Here is a 17,537-nt window from a genome sequence, read left to right as displayed (position 1 = left end):
ACCTCACTGCTCAGTGTCAGTCAATAAAGCAAATCTGATACTAGGAATTATTAGATGACATCACCATGCCACTGTATAAATTGATGATTTGTGCACATCTTGAATACTATGAGGGTCCTGGTCTTTTTGTCTCAGAACAGAAAAAGCATAATGAGGAAGGATTTGGAGGGCCACACGGGTGAACAAATATCTGGAGCTGGTGAGGTCTAGGGTGCACTGAGTGGGCTGGGTCTCATTAGTCTGGAAGAAAGGACAGATGAGAGGAGATATCACAAAGGTCTGTGGAAACATAATTGTATTGCAGAGGGTAGGAAAGGACTCGTTATTCATTACCTCTTCCAATACAAGAAACTGAGTTGTCAATCAAAACTCCTGGGCAACATATTCATAAAGATGTGGCTCCTGATGTGAGGTGTAGGGAACTTGGAGAACTCCTTGCTGCAAGAGGTTGTGGATCATAAAAGTTTCCATGGTTTCCAGGGGAGTCCAGATCTTAGACAGTAATCGAATGAGAATTACTAAATCCATGGAAACTACATCAGATGTGGGAAATATTGTAGAAATATTATGTATTCATGCCCTATTCTTATCCTTTTCCACCTATCTGTCACTCTTGGAGAGGGAGCAGAGCAAGTATCTGATCTGGCTGTCCTTACATAACATTAATATGTAAAGTCATTTGCTACTGACAAGCATTAAATGAGAGAAGGAAAGCTAGGAGTGGGAAAAGGACATAGGAATGGAGCAAAGACATCATGGATGTGTTTCACATCCATTTGTTCCCAGGCCTGGTGGAAACATGTAGGTCAGATTCTTTCCACCTACCTATAGGTACTGAATGAGATACCAAACTGAGGAGGAATGGAGGAATGGAGAAACAGAGAGAGGGTGGAAAGGAGGAAAGAAGGGGATGGGAGGGACAGTCATGGGTTCTCTGTCACCCTCCCTCCCCCCCCCATTCTCAACACAGAGGGTGAAGATCTGGAGGGCCAGTCAGACCTTAGGACAGCTTCACTTCTCCTCTGACAACTTCCCTGTCTTGCATGTAGAGGAATCCTGTAGCTGGGAGTTTGAGTGGCTCAGGCTATTTGCCTCACCTGAATGTTTTAGTTGGGTTGTCACCTCAGGGGAAGCCCAAGCCAACATTCCATTGCACTGTACTACTACTGAGGAAAGGAAGATGCTCCTTTTATCTTCCATTGCAGGCTGTTGAAATAGCAATGGGTTGCTCTGAGAAGCCAGTCTCCTTCTCAGACACCTCCTGTGGCCTTTCTTGTGTGTGAGAGGAAGATAGAGGACTTCTGAAGCAATTAAGTACCATAAGAACTACTCAGAGTGAACAGGACTAAGGACCTCACATCACATTCGACACAGACCAGAGTGCTTTAGGGAACACATCTTTATGTGTCTCAAATTGCTGTCCTTGCAAAAATATTGTTTGTCACTCCATGCTGTTTTTATCCTACTGTCTGTCTCTGCCAAGCTCCTGCCTCTGCATTTCTCCACAAGGTTGGGAAGTAGATGGTCTCATAGAACACTACAGGGAAAGGAAGCACACATTTCTGCAGCCCACAGCTGAGTATGCTCTTAGCATGCCAACTCCATCCAATTATGAGCACATGATTTGGATTACACCTTCCCCAAGTTAGTTCTCTTTATCTCAGCTACAGCTGATGGGAAGAAAACTGTATCAATTGCCTCAAGATGTTGCAGCTAGCACTGATGATTAACCTATGTAGCCCACACAAAGCAACATGGACTGTGCTCAGGTTATGAGCCTGAGAACTCTTTAGTGACAACAAATTATTAACAATAGCAACAGGAGCCTTTTGGGGCTAAATCTCATTGTATCATTCAGAAAAAAAAGACAGAGAGCCTTGGAGATTTTTGATACCAGATTGTCTCCTCCTTCTGGAGTCATTTCAAAATAGACCTTATTAGAAAAGTTCTACTGATTACAAAACTGTTCCCCATGTCTTCAGACTAAGTGTGGCAGGACAAAAGTCACAAATCACTATTATGTTCCTGATGCCCCCATTTTCACACATCAAGACAAGGACTTGAGGAAAGTTCCACATCTCCCAAACTATTCTGTGATCAGGGGCCCATGTGGATCTAGGAAGACTGTCAATGGAGTTGAGGACAGTATGGTTCTCCCCACAGGGGGATATTTAGAACTCTGCACTTTCTAAGCATTGCACAGATTGTCTAAGCCTGAGACAAAGTCATCAGTATGAACAGAATGAATTCCACTTGAAAGCTAGCCCTCATTTTCCAAGACATGTAACCTAACTGCAGGAGGTGACCTCGCAACAGCTTTAGTTTTTAACATAAATGGCAGGTGCTGAGGCTTTCATTTTGTTTCTTCCCATTGGGGACAGCAAGAGATTTCCCTGCACTGGATGTGATGCCCTGGAAGCTCAGAAAAGAGACACCCTAGCAGCAGTGCTTAGAAACCACTGGAAGCAAGGCCACCTCTTCTGATGACAGCAACAGAGGAGATGATAAAGGAGTCATTGCAAGGTTACATGCCCATCAATTGGTAGACAGTTCAGTGATTGTTAACAACTGATTAAATCATTAATCTGGTAATGGCCAATTTGGAATCAAGCTTCAGAAGCCAAATATTATGTGGGAAGTATTTCAACTTACCCTACGCATCACAAGAGATAATTGGGTTATGTGTTCACTATGTCTACACACATGCAGTCTCCCAATTTGTAGTTAATGATTTCCTGAATGTTCAGTGTGTACTCAGTGGCAGGAAAGGAAAAATGCCTCAACAAGGCCCCTCAGCAGCTGCAAAATTGCCTGCATCCAAGAGGAAACACCTTTTGAACAGCAGAGAGAAAAAAATAAGTGTGGTATTTGACCTGTATGGCTGTGAAGAGATGGAATGTTTCTTGCTTCACCAGTTGGACAGGCTGGATCACAGTTTGCAGAGGAGCCTTTGTAATGCCCAACTGAGAAAGGACTGTCAAGGTGGAGGACTGAAGGGACTGAAAATAGGGTCAAGAGTAGCAGTGTGTCTGTTATCATTTGATTGAAATAACCCTAGACACAACAGATTGATCCCAAACAGAAAGTAGGTTGCTGAAGATGTCCAAGTTACGGGTCAGATACCTGCACCTACAGTATCATTACTGGAAAAAAGCAATGGGAACTACTAAGGCTGTGAAAGGCAGTAATCCAAAAGTGTAGGAAATAAAGGCCACTCACATGAATACCACAGTATAAATTCAGGAACCTGCAATTCAGCATCCAGGTTTAAAATCATCATCTAGTAAAAGCTCTAGAAAACAAAATAATACCATCCCAGTGATACAGAAACCATTTTAATAATTTTAAAAAGCCCTGTAATTCTGATTTCTTACCATTTGCACACATCATCTTACAACATGCAACCAAAACATGGAATATTTATCTGATGGTTAATGATAAAGAAATAAAGCTCTAAGTAATAAAACTCAAAAGAAGAACTGGCAGACCACAGCTATCTTGTTTCTAGTTTATGATTAGTGGATCAGTTGTCATGGTACTAAATCATGCATTCTGGGTCATATCAATGAAGTAACAGACAGGGACTCTAATGCTTTAGTCCCTATTACTTTTATTTCCAAGTGCTGACTTCCTTCAAATAGAGCTTATATGGCCTGTTACAAACAGCTTTACCAAATCCAAACAGGAAATTGTAATTACTGAAGTCCAGGTAACAGATTAGAGGTCCGGGTCACCTGAGTCCAGGTAATAGGATTGTCTTCACAGTAATTGTGTCTTCAGCTCTTTCCTTTATTTGGCTGCCCAATATAGTCCATAGTTAATCTGAATATTTCTGTGCCTCTCATAATTAACTAAAATTGCCGTTCTAGGACTTCAGATGTGTAAATCATGTAAACTTCACTTGCTACCTTACAGCTTCATTTGACTGACAAATGCTTTGCTGGCTCACCAATAGAACAGCTCTCAGCTTTGTCTCTAGGTGGCTGCAATAGGTTCTCAGCAGCAGGAGAACAGCATGCTTCCTGCTCCTTCTTTGGTGTCTGTTTCACCAGGATCACATCATCAATGTCAGCATGTACTTTCAGGATGTTCCTTGGAAATATTTTTGGTTCAATATCTGAAAAGGCTGAGTTTGTCTGTTTCCTAACACCTTCCCACATGCATGCATCACACCTTTCAGATTTAAGGAAATGGTAAGAGCTTTTGGGGGGGAGCAGAACAAAGGGGATGCTATGAGGTTCTGTCTCAGGAGCAAAAGATAAACAACTTTCCAATTGAGCCCATATTTACTTTTGTTACACTCAACAAGCTGTTACTCATAACAAACCAAGGTCATGGGAAATGTGCCATACTATCTGAGGAATATGGGAATGCTAAACTTCAGAACAGAAGCTCAAACCCCTTGCAGTTAAGGAGTGGCGTCCAGAGACCTGGCCAACCTGATAGCTCCAAAAGTATTCAGAGAATTGCTCTAATAAGGCGGCCATCTGAGCGCACTGTGGTATATCATGCCCTAGGCATGTGTGGAGGTTTCAAATGTTAGCCATTCTTGGCTGCAACTTGCTTTCACTGATGCTAAGTGCTCACAGACTGGCAGGTAAGCCCTTTCTTTGGCTTGGAGACACCTATACAAGGCCTTCTTCCTAAAGCTGGTGAGGAGACCCAGGAACCCAGCAGTGCTCCTTCCAGCCTAAAGAAGGAGGAAACTTTCTGTATGTTGGCCTGAAACCAGATACTGTGTCAATACTCTGCTATGAGAGCCATGGTAGTGAAAACTACTTCAGAACAAAGGCAGCCAGTGACTTAGAAGCTGAACAATCTCTTGCACCAAAAAGCAAAAGTTTTCCCTGGTTTCTTGAAGTGCTGATGGCGGGAGCTGAGGTCATGAAGTGCAATGGAAACTTTCAGCTTGCAGGCTGGGCTAGAGTCCTCCAAAGCCTCGGAGTAACGGACAGCACTTTGACAGTAGATGCTCTCACCCAGTACAAACATGAAGCCTCACCTTGCTCCTTGCACAAATGCACTACAGGGTCTTCAGAAGAGGAGGGTGACTCATACAGCAGTGCTATTGCTTGCTGATTGAGGCTGAGACAAGGTCACAACCATGCTTTTACATCCAAACAGTGGCATAAGTGTTCAGTGACTGTAATTCTGTAAGGAGGTGTCCCACTCACCTGTAGATAAACATTGTACCTATGGGACCAGAACGGTCTGGATGTTATCCACTATTCACGCAAGACGTTTATTTTGCCCACAGCTCAAAACTGCACTCATCCAAATGTAAACTGTCCGAGAGCAAGCTGGGATCCCTCTAAAACAAGAGGATATCCCCTTTGCTACTGAATGCAAAGTGGCAGTGACAGCAGAGACCCTAGCATGGACTGGCCACATGGCTACTTAGCCAGGCTTCTGTAAAGATTTTGAAGTGCGGATCCAGCTCTCCACATTGATCTCCCAGCTTGGCTATGCCTATGTGAACAGTGGAAAAGTGTTCAACAGTTGCCATTTCCAGAAATTGCTGAGCTATCTCTATAGCTAAACATGGTGGTCCTACCTTCTGCTCTTGTACTTAGACTAGTAAATTACCCACCACCCCACACCCCAAGATATCTGCCTCATGCAGTCCAAATACAAAATGACAGAAGTCACGTCGTGTGTGCTGAATCCTGTTTCTCTGGAAGAGCCTTTTCCACTCTTGCATTAACAGGATAAATGCCTGAGGTCAGATTCTATAGGAGGGGCTTGGGGAAGTACAAAAGCTCTAAAGTAGGTGGGCAAAGAGAATCCCGCTTGTGAATCACAGAATTAGTTGTTCATTTTTAACATAGAAGTGAAGATAACTGAGTTAAAGGCACGGAGTCTTCACTTCACTGAGAAACTTCGCTGCTTTTCTTGGTCTTTGAAGAGTAACTCTTTGCCCTGAAGGGCAAAAACTTCCACGATCATTGTAGCCCTCATTTACATGTGCCGATTAGCCTCAATGTCACTGTTGTTTGGTTGTGCAGATAAGCACTCTGCAGCTTTTCACAAGATAACAGATGTTCCTGCCTTCATTCACAATGCTGCAAAGGTTTGGCAATGGCATTAATAACTGCTTTGCTAATAGCAATCACTAATGCAATGACTGGGATTAAAAAAAGGATTGCTAATGCTATTCATGTAAATGACAGTGCTGATGTCACAGTGTTGTATAGTACATAATCTCGTTATAGCTGAAGTTTGTTCCAACTAACATACTTTTGGGTTGTCTCTCAGCTAATTTGTATGAAGTTTCAGCTGCAAATGGCGTATGTTTGAAGTATGAAATACCAAACCCATGCAGTGCCTCAGCTCTTGGAAGGACCTTTGAACCAAATTGCATCTCAGCCTGGTGCTGTTAATAGAAAATGAGAGGAAAATTTCTCAAGGACCCTGCTGGCAACTGAAACACAACAAAGCTGTTTGGAGTGCTTGTAATACAGTTTCATCTTGTTCCATGATGGCTGGTGCTCAGAAGATTACTTTCAGGGTGCATGTGAAATAGACCATGACTAGCTTCAAAGATGGGAAGCAAATAGCATCTCTCTGCTGCCCCCATTTCCTATGTCTGCCTAGTAAATCTGCTTGGACATCTCCATGTGGAATAGGGCAAGAAGTTGGCCACCAGTGAGAGTTTAGGATCTTTGGGTAAGGCAGGAGCAGTTCAGAGGGCACAACTGGAAACTGGCATGAACTTCTTGCTAGTGAGGGGAGTAAGAATTCAGCATAGCTATAACATTTTGGAATGCCTCACCCCTGTTAGGGACAGCACCACAGGCTTTTGGGCTGCACAGCTGGGATGTGTAAGCTCTGCTTTGAGCCCATGTGTAGTCCCCATTCCCCAAACACCTACATGCTGCAGCCAGAGGACAAGCTCACAGAAATTTTATTCTAGAGAGGCCGTGCACAGCAGCCATCTTTCTTGTGTCTCCTAAGTTAAAAGCAACACCTGTCTAGTCATCAGGAGCACATACTGAGGAAGAGGAAGAGGAAGAGGAAGAGGAAGAGGAAGAGGAAGAGGAAGAGGAAGACGAAGACGAAGACGAAGACGAAGACGAAGAGGAAGACGAAGACGAAGACGAAGACGAAGACGAAGACGAAGACCAATGCAACTGCTGAATTATCCAGCTCCATAAGGTCATAGACTGTCATTGAAGAAGCAGACAGTACTTGCTTCTCCATTGCAAACAACTGTGCACAGTGGCTAGAAACAGCACACTAGAAGTTACCCCTGTGCAAGCAGGACTGGAGGAAAATAAACATTAAATGAATAGTGCTGTTCAGTCAGCAAGGGAGTCTGCTGCACAGCGGGGAGAGGCCTGCTTGCCTCTTGGCAAGCTGAGACCTTCCCTGGCAGAAACAAAATGGCAATGAATTTCTGCAATTATTAGCAGCATGCTCCTGGAAAGTGGAGCCTTTCCTCCATTTACTATAAGGATGGAGGAAGAGTAACTTAACTGATTGGCTGGGGCATGTTTATGTGGTCATCCACTAACAAATCCCAGGCATTGTGTCAATTAGCAGGCCTGTATGATGTCTAAATTATCCTCATTAGGGCATGCTTGCTGCTCTGACCTTTCCACACGTCTGAGTAGAAACACACCTATCTTCCAAATCTGCACATAAGTGGCGAATCTAATCCTAAATCTGAGGTTAGTCCTGGTTACTGTGTGTCTAGTTCTACTCTAGCCTCAGAGACAAAAAATACAAACTGCTAAAAACCAGAACTCTGTGTCTGCCTCGTCTTTCGGTCTTTTGCCCATCTAATTCCTTTCCTCCTAGATCACAGCTCAACTCCTGGGTGTCCTAGGAAGCCAGAACACCTTCCCATAACAACATTATTCCGTTCTTGCCATGCTTCACTCAGCTGATGAAGCTTTCTGCTTGCAGAGAACTAAGAATTTTCTTTCTGCAGAGAGGTTTATGGCCAATCCGGTAACATTTTCTCACTGCACTGCAGGACCATGGAGTTTGGTAAGCTGGGCTTCTCTGAAGTGTGCTGTGGGCTTCTTGCAAAATTTGGCAATTACTAGGTTGAAGTTCGACATTGCTAATTTTGTGACTTCATCATTTGCCACAGCCTGTGGGATCTGCCATGCCTCAGCCCAAAGGCTCAGCAAGGGTCTCTCGGACCATATTCTCACTAAACAAACTTATGTATACTGCCAGAGAAGACCTCTTATTCTAGACACAAGCAAAGGAGCCCTCCACCTGTTTCACGGACAGGTGCTGTGAAAGGTGAAGGTGGACCAAGGTAGACAGGTTCTTCAGTAGCCCACCTTGCCCCTTGGCCATCTCTGTTGTTCTCACAGTTAGCAGCTTACATTTCCTCTATCCTGCCAGATGCTGAACTAGTCCCTCCTGACAAGAAGGTGTCCAGTAGCATTTGTGTCTGATACTACTTGTGGTAGCTGTTATTACTAAAAATGGTATGTCTGTCAACAAGCTGACCCACCTAAGGTACAAGCTGGGGGAGGCTAACCTACAGCATTGGCACTTACTTGTCTGCCTACCTGACTCTGCACCAAATGGTGTCAAAGGTTCCTTGCTCCTGGACTGTTATAACTTTTTGATTCAAAATGTCTACGTACCTACAATTCTAAGAGTTTGTTACTTGAAACTGCACTTAGAAAGAGAAAAAATAAAGGACTTATTCATGCTGAAATGCATCACTTGGCTTCTTTTTTAGTTTGTGGTGCTGAGTTACATTCGATGCCCTTTCTATGCAATTGAAAGACGAATGAAAGATACTTGTGGAAGGGGGAGATAGCCTAAACTAGGGAAAAGTCACAAAGATTTTTTTTTTGAGTCAACTTGCATGTTGAAGTGCAGCCGCTCAGAAAATAATTTTCTGGTTGTGTAGACTATGTTGCTGTAGGCAACAAGAGTAAGTCAGAAAATTGATCAGACTTCTGGTCTCACTCTAATGTTGATCTATTCTGTCCAGTGCCATTCATGCATTTAAAAAGCCCTGGTAGGGGGCAGGCAAAGTTAATTTCAGATTAAGAACACTGAAGGCTTAAGGAATGAAATAAGAAAGAGTTTCCAGAAGATATAGACAAAATAAAAAGGAAACCAGGGTGTAGTTTCAGTTACCCATAGGGCAAGTAAGTCCCTATAACCTCTTTATTCTGTCTTAAGTGGGGAGGTACCCAGTCTTTGAACAGTGTCAGGTGATTAATTTTGAAGTTAAAGGGATCTGGGAAAATAATCTGTGACATCTCCATTGTTTTACTCAGATACCAGCGTATTCTTCAAGCCGCATGGTCTTGACTGGATAAATGCAGGCGGCACATACATCAAAGACATGGGCTGTGCAAATGATTCTGTGTTCAAGCTAGATATGTTCAGGCCATTATTATAGCTCTGCTTTCTGCAAGATCTCATAAAAAAATGACATGTTAAAAGAAGGCAGAGGGACTGTGACAGTAGCTGCTAGTTGTTTAGGTCACAGCAGCTTTATTAGGCTGTTCTGTGGTTTAAAGACACCGACTTAGCTTCAGCCAAGGCATCTGCTGGAAGGGTTGAATTCAATGATTTTCTTCAAATATGCAGTTACCTGTTGGACGTCCCTCCTGTCACCAGTATAAGGAGGGACAGATCTGCTCTCTACAGCTGCAGGCACTGTGTTATTTTGCATCTGCCCATACTTGCTCTCTCTGAGGGACTTCAGAATTAGGCATTTCAAGCAGATGGAAATAATCCCTTCCAGCCTTGAACCAACCCCGGTCTATTCAAGAAAGACTGACTATGGCCATCTACATTTTTCTTCTCTTCTAGGACTGGGCAACTAGTTTATAGATGACAATGCTATGTCATCTGGCTCCCAGGCTGCCATATTTTATGCAGGAAAGTCAGTAGAGTGCTTTCATTTAACCTCAGAGGGCTGAATTCAAATTCACCCTTTGGATCAATCACACTGATGTCCTGAGCTGGTGCCTGGGACACAAACAGAGCAGAGAAGCTGGTGACATCACCCAAATGGAGCTCTAGGTTGGAGAGTGAACAGTAAAGAAGTGAAAAGGCAGGTGTACCAGCCAGATAGAAAATGCAAACCCATAAATAAAGACCAAAAAGTCTCATGATGTTGACAAACCAGAAGGGCAAAGAAACAGGAAAGATGCAGACACCTTATCCACCACAAAGTTAGGCTCAGTGGAAATGGATCCCGACTGAGCCAAAAACTCCAGCCAATTTTACCCTGTTTTTGGGATTAACTGTGAATACACTGTACAGTGAAGGACCGTGCTTGTATGCAAGGCATCAACCAAACACTGGCCATTTTGTGCAGCCCAGATGACCAGAGAGAGTACACGATCCAGTAGGCAGGGGAGACAAATTTGAACCAGAGTTACAAAGACAATTTTTGGCTGTTCTTATTCTTCAACAGAACTATTTTTAATTCCTTCTTTCAGGATGAGCTCTCTCCCAAAACTGGGCATGATCTTTCGTTTCAGGGGTACAAAAGTATCTATCTGCTTGTGTGACTAGCATTTTTATGGGTGTCTAAGAGAGTGCTAACAGAAGCACAGCGTATCTGTTAAAACTATTTCAGCAGCTAAGAGAGTTACACAGTGTCAGATATCTTTCAGATTAGTCCTTTTAGCAGCTGATAACATATGGGTCTAGGCTGAGATGTTATGGTGTAAGCCATGCAAGAGGCCTGCAAGACAAATTAAGCAATAACATGCTTGATGCTCTGGCATCAAAACAAACCATGTTTCTTTCTAAGCAGTGCACAGTGGGGAGAGGTATTCGCTCCTTTCACTCTCCGCACATTCACCCTCAGGCACAAGATGACAGACTCTGTGCTCAGTATCTCAGGCTGCTTTGTATGGCTGGGGGTATCAGCTGTCCTCCTGGCAGCCCCAAACAGTGGAACAGAAAGGCAGCACTTGAAGGAGCTGGCAGGCTCCTTGCCTCTCCCTGTGGGCTTCTCCAGCCTGTTCCAGAGCCACTTAGGTGAGGAAAGCGTGGGCAAGGCATCCTGGAGAGACTAACTTGGGAAAGCAGGGGAGCAGAGAGAGAAAAATGCAGAGAGGAGAAGTCTGTGGAATCAGGCTGCTTTACCCCATAGACCAGTTGCATGCTTCCTGGCCACCGCCACATGTGGATAGATAGAAGCAGAGATGGCACCTTCAGCTGGACAGGACAGGGCAGCATGGAAACCACGCAGCAACACGGGACAGCCCTTTTACCCATGCACCATCTGTCCACAACCAGAAAGCTGGGCTGGGCTGAACTCAGCTCTGCCTGCTGCCCCAACTCTGAGTGCTGCCACACGTCTCTTGCTGCAGCCCAGCCAGTTTGCAAAGGGGCAGAAAAAAGGATAGGAAGGGTGAAAGAGCAAGCAGGACACACCTGACTACTATGGTCTGGGACAAACAGCCACCAATGAAAGGGTAAGCAAATAGGAAGGGGACAGGGACTGCTCCTGGGGAGGGCTGCAGGACTCCCTCAAGCAGCATGCAGGGGTCAACCCTGAGCCCTGCAGGAGCATTAGCAATGCTACCTGTCCTGCTTAGCATAGGAGCAACATCTCTAAGACCCCAAACCAGGTGGTGTCTGACCCATGATTTCATGTTTTTCTGCCTGAGAGGTGATGGCTGGCAGTGCTGCAATGGGTCCAACAATAGCCAGGGAAGTGCAACAGCTTGCCTGCTGCCTGGCATAGGGGGCTGGCAAGAGATGCTCAGTGGCAGGTTTCAGGATGCCCTGGTCCTGAGCCATGCTTCAGTTGGCATCTACCACCCTATCAAGGAGAAGTGTGGTCACCCAGCAGTAACTCTGAAATGACCTCAGCATCACAATGCTGCCTGGGCAATTTGCGAGGGAGGGGGATAGAAGGTCCCCCCGTAATGGGTCACAGACTTGCCATGACGCTAGGGAGAGGTGTGGTATAGAAGAAAGGGGCAGGACTAGTGCTGCCAGGAAAAGCCATAGTTGCACAAGTTGCATTGAACCCTGAGACCTCCTGAAGTCCTGCTTCATGTCCCAGTGGCAGTACCTGCATAACTAGACTCATGAAGCTAGCCTGGTACTTTTCCGGAACCCTGGAAATCCAGCCAGGCCTCAGTAACAAAGTGCAGATATACACTGGAACACACAGGGACATATCCTGTGCTGTAATGCTGTGATGAGGAAAACTCCTTTTTTTGAAATTATACTCGCTAGATGAACTTCAGGGAGTTCAAATAACCCTCATTGGCTGTAGTCTAGCCAGGAAACTTCAACCTCAGAGGTGAGGTCATTAAGGCTGAACTTCTGGAAACTCAGAGGTGTTTAGAGAGCCTGTTAATTACTGTACTAATTCTTTAGACAATGCTGACTCCTGGGATTTCTGGAGCATTAGCACTTTAATAGCACTTGGGTCCAAATCACTCTACTCTGTTTTCACAGGAGTAACTGCTGGTGCAAATACTGCCAGTGACTTCTCTAGGACCACGCATGTAGAGGTAAGACAGTCAAAAGAGTCAGAGGCTGTCAGAAGGTACCCCTGAGCATTTCGTAGCAGATGTAATTCCTTTTTGTCTAATTACCATGGAGCTGACATAATCTGTTTGCTATGTTTATCTGACACCTATAAAGTGTCAGATGTCTCCTACTCACTGAGGAATGAGCTGCCTGTTTTTTCCAAAATTGATTCCTTCAAGTACCTTAACCCTGTAGGCTCAGCAAGCCAACAAGTCAACAGAGGGACAAAGCGTCCTGAAGCCAGAGAATGGTTTTAATGGCAGCATGGAAACCGAATGCCTAAACCGTGAAAAATGCCTGTGACAAAATATGAACAACTGAATTGAACAACTCCCATAATAACACTGGGAATAGAGCTCAGCAAAACAGTTGTGTTCTTTCAGTCATGCGAAGCAGCTATTGCTCAGCAGCTCTCACTCTTTCCAGCTGGGCACACGTTCCCAAACACATCCCGTTAAAGGCATGCCTTATTTACAGGGGGGCAACTGATACCCGTACACAGCAGAGGGATCTGCAGTGTTTTGTGAATCCCCTATAGTTAATGAACTTTGTCAGGCTGATCCATTATATTCTACCAAATTGTGCTGGCCATGTTTGAAAAGCAATCGCAAGTGATTTGTGTTACTGCATTTACACTAGAAAGCCATACCAGCTACCACTACATCATTGGCATGAGGATGCTGCTCAGCACTTTTGGCCATCAGCCTTCTTACCCGGTACTCCTTCAGCTGGGCCAGGGACCTAGCCCACTCAATTAGGGTTGCAACACATACACAATTTCCTAAGGTCATTCATGCACCCAAATCTAACTGATCTAGGCACTGAAGTTTCCAGCAGTGACTGTCTGCAAAGTGGGAGGCCCCCCAGCTTTCCAACTGCCTCCAGACGATGCCTGCTCCCCTGCACGCAGCACAGAGGAATCCAGGAGCTGAAACTGAATCCATTCCTATGCTTGTCTATAGGTGCAAGAACTGTGATTTCTCTGGCTTTGTCATTCATGCAACATGGAACATGCTACACACATCATGTTGAGACAGATGCTCAACTATTTATTAGCAGGGTTTGTAGCCGATGGCATACACTGACTGTAATGGTGGAAGATACTTTTGGTGCAAAATAAAAATTAAATGAAAAAAGAGCAAAGGGAAAGGAAAAATACTCTATGGCAGCAAGCAGGGAAAGAAGCAAGAGAGGTTCTCAGACAAGCGTCCTCTTCCTGATTTCATCTCCAGGGCAGTAGATGATCTCCCCATAATACTTCCCCATAACCATCATAAAGTTTTTCATTAGGCACACAGACTCCCTGCTGGTTCTCCCTGCTTATGGGATGCTGTACACACCAGTGCACCCTTTTCTAAGGTGTAAGTGTTGCACAATGACTTGTTAAGTTTTGTGCATACACGTAATGGGTTCCCAAATATAAACCAAAGCAACTGAAGGCAGGGGAGAACAGGGAAAGCAGAGTTCTCATGTTGGTTGCAGTTGCTTCCTGTGGGAGCCCATCACAGCAACACTGGCAGTCACAGGTGCAAGACCATGAGAACAGCGGCGAAACAACAAAGGGTGAATGCTCCAGCAGCCAGTCTGGAAAACATACCCATAGCCTCTCAGGTGAAAAAGTACTGAGCTGTGAGTAGAAGGCAGGCTGCAGAGTTGCAACTTTCTACTTTAGCAAGCATATTTGCAAAAGCCTTTGGCACTTCAAAAGCTAAGGCACCTAGAGTACCTTGCAACAAGCAGCTGCAGCAGGGAAAAGTGCATGACCCCTGCATTGGGGCAGTCAGTAAGCTAATGCATGAAGTGCTGTTTTTCACTTTGATAAAGAAAGGCTGATGTTCCTGTCCCATACCTACACGGACCCATCAGTGCAAGGATCTTGGCTGCTCTCTCCCTCATCCCAGCCAGGCAATCACTACCATGGGGCTGTGGCTACTCTGTGCAAGTCTGTGCTCTCATGTGCAAAGTCAGGAGAAGTCTGTTTAGGAACTGAAGAAATGTTTGTGCTATGGGGCCTGAGAGAGTTTACCTTCTCTTGCACCTTGTGTCCACTTGTCAGCTTTCTCTGAAAGCCATAGTGGCCAAATACATGGCTCTGAACAAATCCAACAGTCCTTGCTGTTTGGGCATTATTCATCCCTCAGGTTCAGGACCATATGCAAGTCATGTGCATAAGCCATATTCTGCAACCTACCAGGCTAGATACTGATATTCCTAAGTGCATCAACCTTAAGTCAAAGGGGCTTCAACAAATCCTTTATGTCCGTTATGAGCAGCAGTGCTGTGGGAGTGTCTTGACAGAGTCTTGTTACCAGGCTAGTAGTAGTTTTGATACTTACATGTGGGTATTCTCTTGTGTTCTGAAAATAACAGGACACAGAAGGGAAAAGTGGGGAGAAAGAGCCAAGTCTTTCATTTCTGGTCACTGATGTGCCACAGGTAAGTTTCCAGTTGGAGAGGTATGGCAAACTATGGCAAACGCTACTGGCTGAGGAGGACAAACAGTGCAGTGCCTCCCTAACAAAATGGCAGTCTCTTAAAAGGGCTTGGCAATGCTGTCAGACCCTTGGCCCTTCAGCAGAACAAGCAGCTGTTCTGTCCCCGCTTGTTCTACCTCTCTTTCTACAGATGGGGTTGAGAAGAAGACTCTCAGGTTTCCTCTAGCTGCAAAGCAATGAAGAATCAGACACCATTTCATTTTTGAGAAGATGAAATAGGGTGATGTTTTCTTTCCCTTTGTGCATTGCTGCACAACATTTCAGATACAAACAAGATCTGTCACTCTGAGGGGGCTGAGGGAGATCTTGTTCATGCTGTTATGTATGTCAGGAACAGCTTAATCACCAGTAGGGTTGCTTACTTGCCTAAGACCATGGCTGTATCTTTCAGGAATCATCAATGTTTCACTTAGGAAATATTTTGCCTCTAGTGATTTGTATGTGTGTGTTAGCTATTCAGCAAAAGATGGCATGACTAAATAATCCAACAAGTGTTTTATCAGCTTGTGTTTGCTCCTGATTCAAAGACAATGCCCCCCAAACAGTCATTCCCCAGGAATGCAGATCTTAGAGCTTTGGCATTAAATTTCACTTAATGGAATTTGCTGCACAGATAAAACACAAAAAACAGCAAGGCCTGACTCTGAGGACATTTCCTCTGATAACAAACAGTTGACACAGGAAAAAATGTAATTTATCCACTGGTTTGTCTGAGGTCAATGATTTAAAAAAACAAAGCTTTTAAGAAAAAATCCAGACGAGCATCCCAGAAGAATGGATTTCAAATTGATGAGGTATTTTATCCTGATTTTTGAGTCTTATGAGTTCACTTGTTGCTGGACATGCTTTAGAGGACTAGCACCAGGAGCTGCAAAGTAGTTGTGTTGCCATTTCAGGAGCCAGAGAAAACCATGCTTTGTATCTGGTGCCCTAAGAACCCTCTGAACAGTCAAGAGCAACAGAGATCTGGCGCTAGCCAGGAAAGTGGCAATGTGTGTTGCATGTACTTCAGATGTCTTTGGAACAAAACCAGAATCCACAGACATGTTGGTCCTGGTGGCCTCCTGTGCCAGATGCTTTGCCAGGGCAGTCATGGGGAATATTCCTCTGGTACACCACAGCACTCTTCCAAACTGGAGACTGAACACGCTGGTAGAAACTCAGGGAAATCCAGAAAAGGCTTCTGCCTTTCCAGGGAACCGCTACCTGCTACAGATGTTGCTGTCTTTGTAAGTTTTACTATCTTGTCTTCTGAGAGGGGTTGTAATATCTTTTAAAACCTTGGCACATGAAGAATTTGTGTGACAGTAAATTGCATCTATTAGTTGCTGCTCGGGCATATCAGTCAGATGTCAAAGTTAATGGAGACTGGTACTCTGCTGACTTGTCAAGGTCCCAGAAGAACTTACTAAAGCATCAGGTGGGGATCATGTGATGGGAGAGATATACTGTCCAGCTGCCTTTCTGTTAAACAGTACAAGTCCTGCTATTGCCTTCCTCATACCCCACCTTCCTCTCATGGCCCTCCAGTCTGAACTTGTAAAGTTTGCCTGTGTTGCACCATGAGGTAATTGATTTCCTCGTGCCAAAGCAAAGACACGAGCTATTCCACAGTACCAGGTCAAGCCTGCAGCACGAACTAGCTGGCAGTGCTCCTTTACCAGGCAGAGAAGCATGCTGCACAGATGACTGTGCCCAGTGGGAATATGAAATGGGGGTTTTCTTCTCAGTTCCTGTCTACTGCTGGTCTCTCTGAATGACAGTCCCAATATTAAGATGTGCAATGGGTTCACCGTCTCTGTAAAAACAAACCAAAAGAAACCAAACAAACAAAACCACAAAACAAACAAACAAAAAACCCACAACAAACCAACAGCAACAACAAAAAACTCCCATCCTAGAGGATATTAAAAAAAAAAAAAAGAGTGGTTTGACATTTGCTATCAGCAATGACAGTGAACATGCCATTTCAGTCCCCAGGTGAGATATTATGAAAAGCAGCATATCTATATAGATACAGGCCTAGGACTTTCCCAGGAAGAAAAGAGGAGAGCAATAACTTAGAGGGCCTTGGGCAGGCAGACTTCCTTGCCCTGCTCTAAGAGCATGGGTACTACAAGGGTGTGTGGTATAGATCCGTTTGCAAAGCAGAAGAAGTACTATGGGTCTTGCAGGTTGTTAACACCTTGGAGTCACCTAAGGAGCCTGGGTGGTGGTGAAAAAACTATTTTCTTTGGAAAGGAACTCTGTTGTCTGTAATTGCCAGTGGTTCTCTAGTATATTGGTCTGCCCATCCAGTAACAGCTTTCCCAAAATACCAGTGAAGATGTGGTAAGGGATCCATCACACATGAAGAACAACCTCTTGATTGGACTGTGACAGCATCCAGGAGCCTGTTCTAATCAGGAGCCAGGTGACTGTCCTCTTTCCAATGAGGACCTTTAATAAGCTGACAATGACAAATGTTACCTGGAGCAGAGCTCTTTCTATTCAGCTCACCTTTGCAATAATCAAGTAATAAGAAGTGCTGGGAATTCTGCAGACTTCCAG

The 17,537-nt window shown here is 44.6% G+C and overlaps 1 long non-coding RNA gene across 2 annotated transcripts in view; it reads right to left on the bottom strand.

The window, feature by feature from the left end:
• The window catches only part of LOC110364120 (uncharacterized), a 123,798-nt gene that overhangs the window by 30,109 nt on the left and 76,152 nt on the right, over window positions 1–17,537 (bottom strand). The gene's annotated exons all lie outside the window — the stretch shown is intronic.

Source organism: Columba livia, chromosome Z (assembly GCF_036013475.1).
Source record: "Columba livia isolate bColLiv1 breed racing homer chromosome Z, bColLiv1.pat.W.v2, whole genome shotgun sequence".
In the NCBI taxonomy this organism is placed as follows: domain Eukaryota; kingdom Metazoa; phylum Chordata; class Aves; order Columbiformes; family Columbidae; genus Columba; species Columba livia.
The sequence above is the reverse complement of the archived record's forward strand: the minus strand, read 5'-3'. Positions and strand labels throughout refer to the sequence as shown.